The following is an 11,133-nucleotide window of genomic DNA, read 5'->3' as shown; positions in this document are numbered from 1 at the left end:
GAAATCTATTGACTTCTCTATTGATATAGACAATGAATAGAAGTTCTACATCAGCAGACCTCAGAGTAAAGTGCTTAAGTAGACATATGTGCATTAACAGTGTTATACACTTACAGTTATTTTACATCCAGATTATTTGAATCTGGGGAATTGTGGGAATTCCTACTCTTTCTGGATATAGTATTATATCCCAGTTTTGCTAATCTATGAGATGAAGTTCAGTGAAGTTTAAATGTCCAGACACTTTTCTCAAAGTTTTCCACCTTTGGCAGATTATTTGACTGTGCAAACACAGCCTTCCTCCGTGATTCCATTAACCTCCCATCTAAAAACCTGTTGTTATCCAAGATTTTCCTGATGTGGTGATTTTCTCCTCCTGGCCAGAAATGTGTTTTTCTTTAGACTATGCAGCCTCGACTGTTAGACTGTTGGCTAGCTGTTTTTTTTTTTGTTTTTTTTGTTTTTTGTTTTTTTTGTACAGCACACGACGCTGTGTGTGTCACAATCTGCTATAAACGTCTCATCTGTGATGCATATTCTGAATGCATGAAACATGAACAATGCTCCTAAAATCCAACAAATATCATGATGATATATATTCGTATGTCCAAACAGACGTTTCTGTTTATATGAGGAAAATTCTCAATTATAGTTAAATACTGGTGCATATGATTAGTTACACCTCCCAGAGAAGCAGCACGTGTGTCATGTACTGTGGGGGGTCACTCATATTGTCAAATGCCTGTGCAAGTAGCCACTGAATGAGATTATTGTTGGTTGGATTTTGAATATCCTGATCTCAGCATGTTGCTTCTTTGTTCATTTATAATCATTGATTTTCTCTCTGGGAATGTGCTAAGTCTGGGTGGACAGGTGGGTCCATGCCTACAGGCACATGAACTCGAGGCCTCGGCAGCTCCACCATCCAGACTTAGTGCTCCAGAGACTTTTGGCGGACGTGTGGCAGTCCCTCCTCCTCCTTCATCTCCACAGCTCCCCAAACACAGTTGTTCATGAATATGGATGGCAAGCAAGGCTTCCTGGCATCATTAACGTGCCACAAGCCCATATAAATCAAATCACCATAAAACCTCCAAATGCTCTGATAAAGAAGGTCACATGATAACAACCAACTGAAGTCAAGAAGACAATTCTTGAGGAGAAAAATACACTAGATTCTCGGTTAGCTTATTGTCCCGTGCTTTGATTAGTTCCTACATAGCTCTGCTGTAGTATTAACAGCCTCAGAGGTCTCATGTGTCGAGGCTGGATGCAGTTACACGCAGACAGTTTCTCTTGGCTGAGATGTTGACAGGCGTTCATGCACAGCTGCAAGAGACTCCAACCCTTAGAAGAGTCACCATTCTCTGCACGGGGAAGAAAGAACTGACATCTATTCACTGTTAAACTACTGCACAAAAAGATTTGCAAGCCTGTCCACAAAATGTTTTAGTATAATGGTCTGTCTGCAATAGGACTGTATCCAGATTCCTGGTTATTTGGCTAGTTTTATAATGATATAATATGTAGTTCCTGAATGTATTCGTTTAACTTTTTTAGCCTTTGATGAAATGTAAATGCATTTAAATTGCTCAGTTGAAAGCTGAACTGAGGATCTTAGTTTACATACAAATTTCTGTTGTTGGTCTGGACTAATTCTCACAAGGCACCCTGTTCCCTTTAGGTGCAATGTCCTGCAGAAATGAGGTAGTCTCAGACTGACTTTTTGCTGTGTTTGATAAGGCGAGTCTTCCCCTCCAAATGCACACATGAATATGTAGTAGCAGGGCTAGGCAGGCATCTTTTCTCTTCTTGGTAACTTCACACGAAATGCCTTGCGGGGGGTCTGGAGTTGATTCTGGGGGAGCGCCGCAATGCCAGCCTTCTTCACAAATCTGGTACTTTTGTCTTTGGAGGGAAGCCATGCAAAATTCATTGTTTTCACCCTGCAAGGGATAGATAAATATTTTTAAAGCATATGTACACATAGGAATGGTGCCTTAGTTTTGTGCTTGTCTATTTTCCTTTTCTCTGTCTTACTCTCCAACAGCAATACAAGAAACTATAGAGGATTCAAATAAACTGTAGTGATCTTTCCGTCCTAATCAGTCGCAGAGTTATGGAAAATTATTCTCCAAGGTTGTGTGTGTGTGATTGCAAATGCAGCTGCAACACTTCCACAAGTGGAAGATATGGCAATGCAAAATGGTTCTGATGCCTCAACATGTCTTTACTTTAATGAAGTATGGTTGAATGGCATGTCTGAAACATATTTCATTGTTTAGCGACTGCAAAACAATGATTGTTTTATTCTGATGCTCTGGTTCTTTTGTCCCTTATGTTTCATGTATGATCAGGCTGTGATTTCCTCGGGGACGCTACACACCAGCAAACCACCATTTAGAGCTGTGGAAATCCCGACCAATTTGCTGAAAACGATACCCTGTAACTCAATTAAGATGACTTCTGCGCAATGCTCGCCCACTTCATACGAATTGGATTAACAGTAGCCGAATGCTGATATTAACCAAATGATGTAATTACAACTACAGGTTTTGTGCTAAAGCAATTATCAAACTGAGTGAATATTCCCAGATCAGATTAGGATGGTGAACTTCAACCCCTCCAGATTGAATAAGATGTAATTTATCTGTGAAGAGCATGGCTACACCTCCCTTTGCCTTTGACTTGTCTTTCAGAATAAGATTAACATTCAAAGATATTTCACTGACACCCACTTAAACCTATCTTTGTCATAACTTTGCTGCACCACGGTCATATTTAATTTAATGAATTGTGTTACATCTCTTTTTCAGACCTGAATTTAGCTCATATTTGCCACTTTTCGTCTTCTCTGCAAGATTGCATTTCAGTAGATGTTTAGTAGATGTACCTCCTATATAGGAAACGGTAGATATGTCAAATGTATTAAATATGTATTTAATAATTTCACTTTTAAAGTATACTACTTCCAGAGATGTGCACATAAAGAGGCTGCAGCGCAATGGACACTGGTCATTATTGTTGCCTTAGGTCAGGATTATGGAAAAGCTAACAAGATATGCATTGGGGTGAAGATGTGGGTAGAAGAAGGTTGAACATGGATTGACTCCTTAATGTAATTACACCCACTCAGGGGAGAGAAGGAGACAGAAGTGGGCTGGGGATTTGAGAGAGGGATGTGACAGCCTCACAATAGAGGGGCTGAGAAGTGTCAGCAGACCTGTCTCTCCGGGTGAGGGTCGTCCTCATGGCCTTAGGCCAGGCACAACAGATTAAAACATCCTGGCCCTGGGGCGTGGAAACGGTATACCCAAACACAGGGCAAAGGAGCTGAAATTAGAATATTGGGACATGGGACATGGGGATCCATGCATTTAATTCATTGTTATTCCAGAGCCCTGCTTTGACTTTGTTTTACTTTCCACATCGCCAGAATTGAGTTGCCCACAAATTCTGCTGCTTGTTTTTGTTGCACTAAATGTAGCCAAAATTGTGAAAGTATGACGGATGCCTAGTGCATTGCAAGGCTTCAGGTAAAGCACATTATTTCTGTCTGGTGTGATTTCCAGTGTAGACAATGTAGCTTTTACTTCTTGACATGCAATCACAGAATAGATTGCCCACTCTGAAGTTGGCACTCCCTCACACAAAGAATGAGAAGGAGGGAAAGAAAGCCCTTTGATGAAAGGACAGAACCCAGCCCCCCGCTCACACTCCTTCCCTCCCTCCTTCTCTTCCTTGCCCTGTGGAGTTAATCTGGCAAAGAAGAGGCAGCATCAGCCAATTTATACAAGCCGAAGCAGCAGCAGCAGCAGCAGCAGCAGCAGCGGCAGCAGCTTTTCTTGTGCTTTGCCTTCTTTCACTAGTCTTGCCTGTATCTATCCACCCCCATCCACCTCTCTGTTCTTTGTGTATACACTTGTTTGCCCGTGTTTGTGTGTGTGTACCTTCACTCTGTTGTTCTGCATGCATTTGGGTGGTGGAATAATATCAAGTACAGTAAGGTGGATGAGAGTCCAACCCCCGAGGCTGGCAACACCTGCCTCGTACAAGCTGTGTTGCTAAGGTATCTCCACTTGCGTTCACCCATGCTCTTGTGCCCCCACTTATTGCACAGTCTGTCACTAGTACACACCTCACTCTAATTAAGTCTGTTCTTCTCTTCTTTGTTCAAAAGGCACATACACAGATTAAGAGTCCTACGTGTTTGAGCCCCACCCTCCCGCCTCCCCTCCGTGTACACACAGACGCAATGTCAAATGAGCGTCCCTTTTGGACACCTATCATATCAGTCTCGTAGGAACACAGCAAGAAATTGACAAAACATGTTTTCATTACCAACAAGGATTATACATATTCAAATGTGTATGATTAATTGCATGACTAGAGCTGTGTGTCTTATCCACACCATGGCAGATGACTGTAGACATTGATCAAGTGCATTTACTCTTGTCCGTCACCGTGAACGATTAGCACAGACTGTTTTTTTTTTTTTGTTTTCTTGTTTCTGCTTCCTGCTGTAAAGTGCTCAATAAATCCTCCAGACACAATGATTTTCTTGCTGTTTGGAAGCAAATCTAAACATTGTGGCCCATCAATTTTTCTCCACCATGCTTGCCCAGATCAATTTAATCAAAGTTCATCTCAGCCAGACGTTAATTATTTAATGAATGGCATCTGGGCCTGGTGTGGCTGTACATGCGTTGGAGGTGAGGTGGGAATAATAAGTGAAAGAAAATATATTTGCCCTCAGTGCCTCCATTTTCTCAATATTTTTAAAGAAATATGTCTTTCTTCCTCTTTATAGAGACATAACTGGCATCTGTCTTAGCAGTTATTAATATGTTATTGTTGTGTCATTGTGCAGATTTTTCTGTAGTCTTTGTTGTATTTTTAGGAAAGAAATTACCACAGTTTTATATTGTCAGCGTGTTTCCAGTAATTACAGAAACTGCAATCTTCTGATTCAGATAAACCCTCTGAATTCTTTTAAATTTTGGTCTTGGCTCATCTTAGCTGCTGGTCAAAGGTGAATGAGACCAGACTCATCCTAATTTACACAATGGATGCATCAGCACTTTGGGTTCCCTGGGTCAATAGAGGTCTGCCAGCACCTCGTGCAGCCTGTCAGAGTCAATAGACCCACAGACATGACGTGTCTTGCACCAGTGATTGAATTACTGGCCATTTGTCTGCCATGATTGTCTTGCTGTCATATCAGTGTTAATCTTGTTGCAGGCGCTGGCCATCATGTCTTCATGAGATGTGACAAAGGAATAAATGAGCATATTAGGATTATACTTGCCAAAGGATGCCATATATTATTAGTTAAGACCCGCTTAAATTTCTCAGTATTTGCATTAATTACCTACGCTTCCAATGAGGAACTTGAGTACTGCTGGCTTCCCTGTCAGCCTTGTAATTCCCTGTCAGCAAAATGTAATTCCCATCCACAAAACTCAAAATAACCTAACTCTCTGTTCTTCAAAAAGTGAAATTCAGTCTTCAGATTTCTGTGTGATTTTAGTGATATATTAATGAATTTTCCTGTGGGTATACCTTTAAATCCAAAGTAAGTACCCTTTACAACATAAAGCTGACAGGAGATGTACATGGCCGAACAAACCCACACTTGCCTCATTGCTGTAGAGTTTTTGCAGCTCTGCAGCAAGGTGGATTTATCAGAAAACACATCATGTTGCAGTGTATATACATATGTCATTGCATGCATACAATATTAAAGTAACGTATATGTTCATGTGTTCTAACTACTGCACCATATTTTCTCGGAATTAATTGCTAGCAATGTGCAGAGTGTAGTAATTACCATGAAGGAGTGGCATGCTCTGAATTATGATTAGTGTGTGTAAATAAATAGTCACTGGGGGATATCAACTGGAAGGAATGCTCCCAGAATAGCTGACATATACAGTAAACTGGGGTGTTGGTCTAAGATAAAGTATTGAGATATATATATATATATTTTTAAATGTGTTTTCCAGTCTGTGTGCTCATATAAATTTTCTTAAAGTCACCGTGAACAATAACAGCCCCTAGTTGTTATACATTGAATGAAAGCTGCACTCACTATTTAAACACATGTTATTGCCAACAGCTAATGTTGCCTTTGTCCTCTTATATTGCCGACATTATACTCCAATAGCGAGACAAACCATGGAATTGTTAATAATTCAGAAATAGTGGAATATGCATGCCTTTTCTCTCATAGACTGCTTAACATGCACAGACTGAGACTCTTCAAATATTGATTTTCTCCCTTTCTCCAATAGTGTTTTTATGCAGAGAACCTCTGATTTGTTAAAGAAGAATAAAGAAGAATATCCTTTATAGGACAATAAAGACTCTATCTATCTATCTATCTATTTAGCCCTTCCTCTGACATATGAAACAAAGGGGTGTGAAAATTTTTTTTTTTTTAAGGCTACAATAGAAAGTCTGTTTATCTAGTCTCCCAGTTTCTATAGGTACTAGAGCTCAGTATTTGCTTCAGTTCTGACATTTTGTGGCTTTCTGTGATATAAAAATAAAATACATAAAATGCACCTAGAAGGGTTAAGGAGCTCACTCATTTCATCACAGTAAATGCCTTGCATGTGTAAATTTCTTTTTACAGCCTGTCAGGCCTTGCACAGTAGCTCAACTTCAGAGCAACTCCTTGATGGATGTAATTCATGTGCTGCAGTTTTCAAAACCTCATAGCTCACCTTGGTCCTCTGATCTGGACCCAGCCTGGCACGTATTATTTAACAGGGAGATGAATGGCCGATTGGGCTTTGCTCATGTGTCATGGCGTAAGTCGTGATAAATAACACGGGTAGGCTGACAGGACACAGGACAGTAAAGAGTAGAGATATCAACATCAACACAGGCTCGACCAACCGCAGTGTAATTTTGCAAGTCGTTAAATCACTGCCACAGAAATATGAGTCCAAGGTTATTGAGCGCTGCGTGAGTGATGGAGACTTGGAGTGGACCATGAGGCTCAAGTTGCTGCGGAAATGAGATTTAACACTGTGTCATCTCATAGACCTAAGCTGAGCAGAGGAGAAAAAAAAAACTCCTGTGCTACTGAATTGTATTTGTTAGTGCAATGCTTGAGATGTTTAGTGCATTATATTGATAGGCATGGACAGAAACTTTATCTGAAATGAATTCCCACAGTAATTCTTTGGCAGCACTCTGGATTGTAGCAGGGTGTTTTGTCTTTTTTGTATTTACAGGGATGGTGTGTGTGTGTGTGTGTGTTCTGATGGACAGTATCTATCTACTGCAAAATGTAGAAGGAAAAAGGCAAGAAAGAGTGAGGTGATAGGGGTTGTAGATGTAAGGCGGAGGGGGGAATAAGGGGTATGCCATCCAATTTGTGATGGACCAGATGCTGTACCCTCAAGCGAGGTATTTTACCCCAAACGGTACCTGTAAAAACTCCATCTGTTGAAATGGGCTCTGGAATATGTCAGCACTAGCTGAAGGCTCTCTTGCTGTGCTCGAGCTGGCTCTCTGGCTCTGAGGATCATGTGCTGTCAGCTGTACCCCATGGGCGAGAGAGGGAGAGAGATGCTGCTGTGGCAGTCTGACAGCAGGGCTGTGGCAGCTGCAGCCTGTACCATCTCTCCGAGAGCCCAAGAGAGAAAGAATGGGGTGGGGGTGGCGGTGGGGAGATCCTATCATAACAAGGAACCAATGTTGTTGAATGTCAGTGTGGCGGAAAAACTGCAAATCACCTTTCCTTCTGAATGTCACAAAAGGTGCCATATGCATACAGCTGCAACATTTGCTCCTTTGGATGAAAATAATGGCCAGCAAGCTTCTGGACAGATGTGTCGCCAGCTGATCTGTCCTCCGATTCTAGAGAAAACTGGAGTCCGTTTTTCACAGTCCAGTTTAACAATGTGTGAAAATGTGCATGCACCTGCACACCAGTATGCATTTAAATTGGCCTCCTACAAGCTTTGAATTGTTATTCGGGTTGACTTAAAATCAGCCTTTCAGCGTGGTTATGAGGATACAGTAATTCAGAGAGCACAAGCCCTGCAGCTTGCTCAAAGGAAGCCTTGGGCATAGTCTCATTGTATGATGATGATAAGAGTACTTGTAAACCATGCAGTAAATAGAACTAAACCCCTGCTTGGTTACAATCATAGATTCTAATGTAAATAGTTTTTATGGGCTATCTTGATTAAAAATATGATCTCTTGACATTTGTTTCCTTTCAGTTATACATTTTTAACGGAATTAACAGTGTGCATATTTGATTGTCTTTAATCATAACCTTTTTTAGTTAATGTGTGCTGAAAGGTTCTCAAATGTTGTTCAGTTCCTATGTTGATCCTAATGCTACTTCAAATTGCATAAAACTTAAAGGTGAAGCTGAAACCAATCTGTTCAGTTACTCCACATTCAGGAAGTGCCGCTGAATGATGTTGTTCACATCACACGCTGTGAAGCACACTCTCTCAGCACTGAGAGCCAAACCATTTCCTGCACATTTCCATCGGGTCCAAGTCAATTTAACCTTGCAAATTCTCTCCGGTTCAAAATGTCCATCTTTATAAAGGGCTGGCTGCAGCTTCTCCAGCTCTTGCCTGTTGCCTCATGTCATGTGGCAAGTGAAAGAGGTTCATAGGTAGAGTAGCTGTAGCTGTGGTCTTTGTCATCTCACAGTGAGCTGGGACTAACAGTGTAGTTCCAGCCAGACAGTCGCTCTGTCTCTCTTTAGAGGCCAATGGAATATGTTTAATTTGCAAATGAGGTCAAGCAGTAGAATGAAACCCAAAGACTTCGCAATGTCTAAATTGTGCTTTAATTTCATCAGAGTAAAGGTTTTGTTCAAAGTTTCATCATTTCCTATAATTTAACCACTTCTCATTAGAACTAGTTTTCACACCTGCAGCGGTTGTGTGTGTGTGTGGAAATAATCAATCCCGGTAGCAGTAATCTATGGAGGGAGAAGTACGTAGTAATTTTGTTAATTAAAAGCTGGGGGGCATCAGGCAAGACCAGACGTTGGCGCTCCATTTTAGAGGTGGCATAATTATGTGCTACACTTTGTAAAATGGCTGATAGGGATTTCCTGACTGCGAAAGGGAACTCTGAATATTCATCAGGCATTGTTAAATGGTAGTTGTAGACATATTACCTCTTCAGGAGATTTACACTTGCTCTTCAGTCACTCATCCAAAAAAACATTAGAGGAAAACAAGTCTACTGGCTGCAGTGTTAAATGTGGTATTGTGTGTGCAGTTAACAGAAGAGAAGCATGTCTTATAGACGTTCAACAAGACACGAGATACTTGAGCTACGTGGCAACCGTCCTGCCAAGAAAAAGAAGAAAAAAAACAGCAATTAGCACTAATATGTTGAGACTAAGTGGGCTTGGAGTGAAAGCCCAAATCAAATAGGAACACAGGGGATGAATTCTCTCTAATTTGAAGCCATTTTGATGGGAAACCTGAGCATGGCGGAGCATATGGCTGACAATTCAGCTGTGTGTGTTTGATAGTGTTCATAAACAGGGACCATCACCATGCCTCATTTCAACCCAAGTGCTCTTTGCTAAGGATAAATGCAGCATAGAAACGTGAGGGGGTGTAAATTGGTCCGTAATTGCACTCTCCAGAGAAATACCTGCACGCAAATCTTGTCCCATATGCACTTGCAGTGTAACACCTACACACATTTGCATTTGAGCATATTAATGCAAATGTCTGTTCATCTTTCTCACCTCCTAAACTTAGTCTAATTTTGCAGAGTAAAGTGACATTTTGTGTCTGGAAATGGTTTGTTCAAAGATGTGATATGCTTACTATGTGCAAGTGTCTGTAATAGACTCAAACCACACCAACCACAGTAATGATACTGGTGTAATGATGTCATCCAGCTTACTCGTTTGGCATCTTCCCGGATTGCTTAGCTGGAGCCACAGTGGCACTGAGGCATTTAATTGCTGAGAAGTCTTAAAATGAAAACCTGTTGTTTGGCAGCATTTCCTTGTACTTCCATTTCAACCTCGGAGGCTAAGATTCAAATGAGACCTGATGAAAACTATACTTTCTTCTGTCTGCTCGTGTCAATTTTAACAGTGTCCCCAGTTTATTAATCCTGGTCTTGAGACAGGCTCATCTACAGATTGTGGTTTTAACTTGGACTTGAATAAGGGCTTAATTCATTGTGAATTCCTTGTAATTATGCAGCAACACAACTGCATAGCTTATTATACACCTTTACACCAACAAGCCCACTTAAGCAGTTTCTATGACTTCCCTCTCTACAGCAAGAGCAGAGAGCTGCGGGGCATGCCGGTGTGAGCTCACACACAGTTGTTACTCTGTGTAAAATCTACCTGATTTAGATGAAACATGATTAGTTATTGTATTCCTTCTACCTGTTCATGGGCTGAGAAGAGAACAGCACTAACAAGGTGTAGAATCTGAAATCTGTTTCACTTACTATGGCAAAAATATATTTTCCCTTAATTTCATCAGTTTGATCCATTCTAACAAATTTCCTGTTTGTCTGCACTGAGTTGTTTTCTTTGGCATTAAGGCAGGGACAGCTGGGCCATGGGCCTTATCTCTGTGTCCTCACTCCACCCTGCAGTGAAGGGCTTGTATCATGTCTACTCTTATCACATCTCTGTCCCCGCAGGCCTTGTGCATCCCTATTCAGCTCGATGCAGGGCTTGACTTGGTCCTTTAATGGAAAGAGAGGTGTAGCACACATGGTACAGTATAGTACAGTGTTTTAATTAAAAGACCTGATTCAGAGGAGGGAGGCCCAGAGGGTGAGAGGTGGACCATAGGGTGAGAGACATCTGCCCTCACGAGCACAAAGACAGATGGACACCTTTATGGGGTCCTTTAATACTAATGAATATGAAGATGAATATGTTTTATTAGATACCTGAGGTATGATGGCCAGTTCTTTTACCAGTTCTTTTTCCAGTTCATTTAGTGAATGTAAACAATAAAACCAAGAGTGTGTTTGTACTATTTAGCTGGATACTTTCCAACTGGCTCAAAGCCCTTTATTCCTACCTACAATGTTCATCTTGATGGATATTTATAGCAGCAGGATGGCAGTGAACCAGAGTGTTTAGCTGAATTTAGG

This window comes from Chelon labrosus (genome assembly GCF_963514085.1).
Source record: "Chelon labrosus genome assembly, chromosome: 20".
Taxonomy (NCBI): domain Eukaryota; kingdom Metazoa; phylum Chordata; class Actinopteri; order Mugiliformes; family Mugilidae; genus Chelon; species Chelon labrosus.
The sequence above is the reverse complement of the archived record's forward strand: the minus strand, read 5'-3'. Positions refer to the sequence as shown.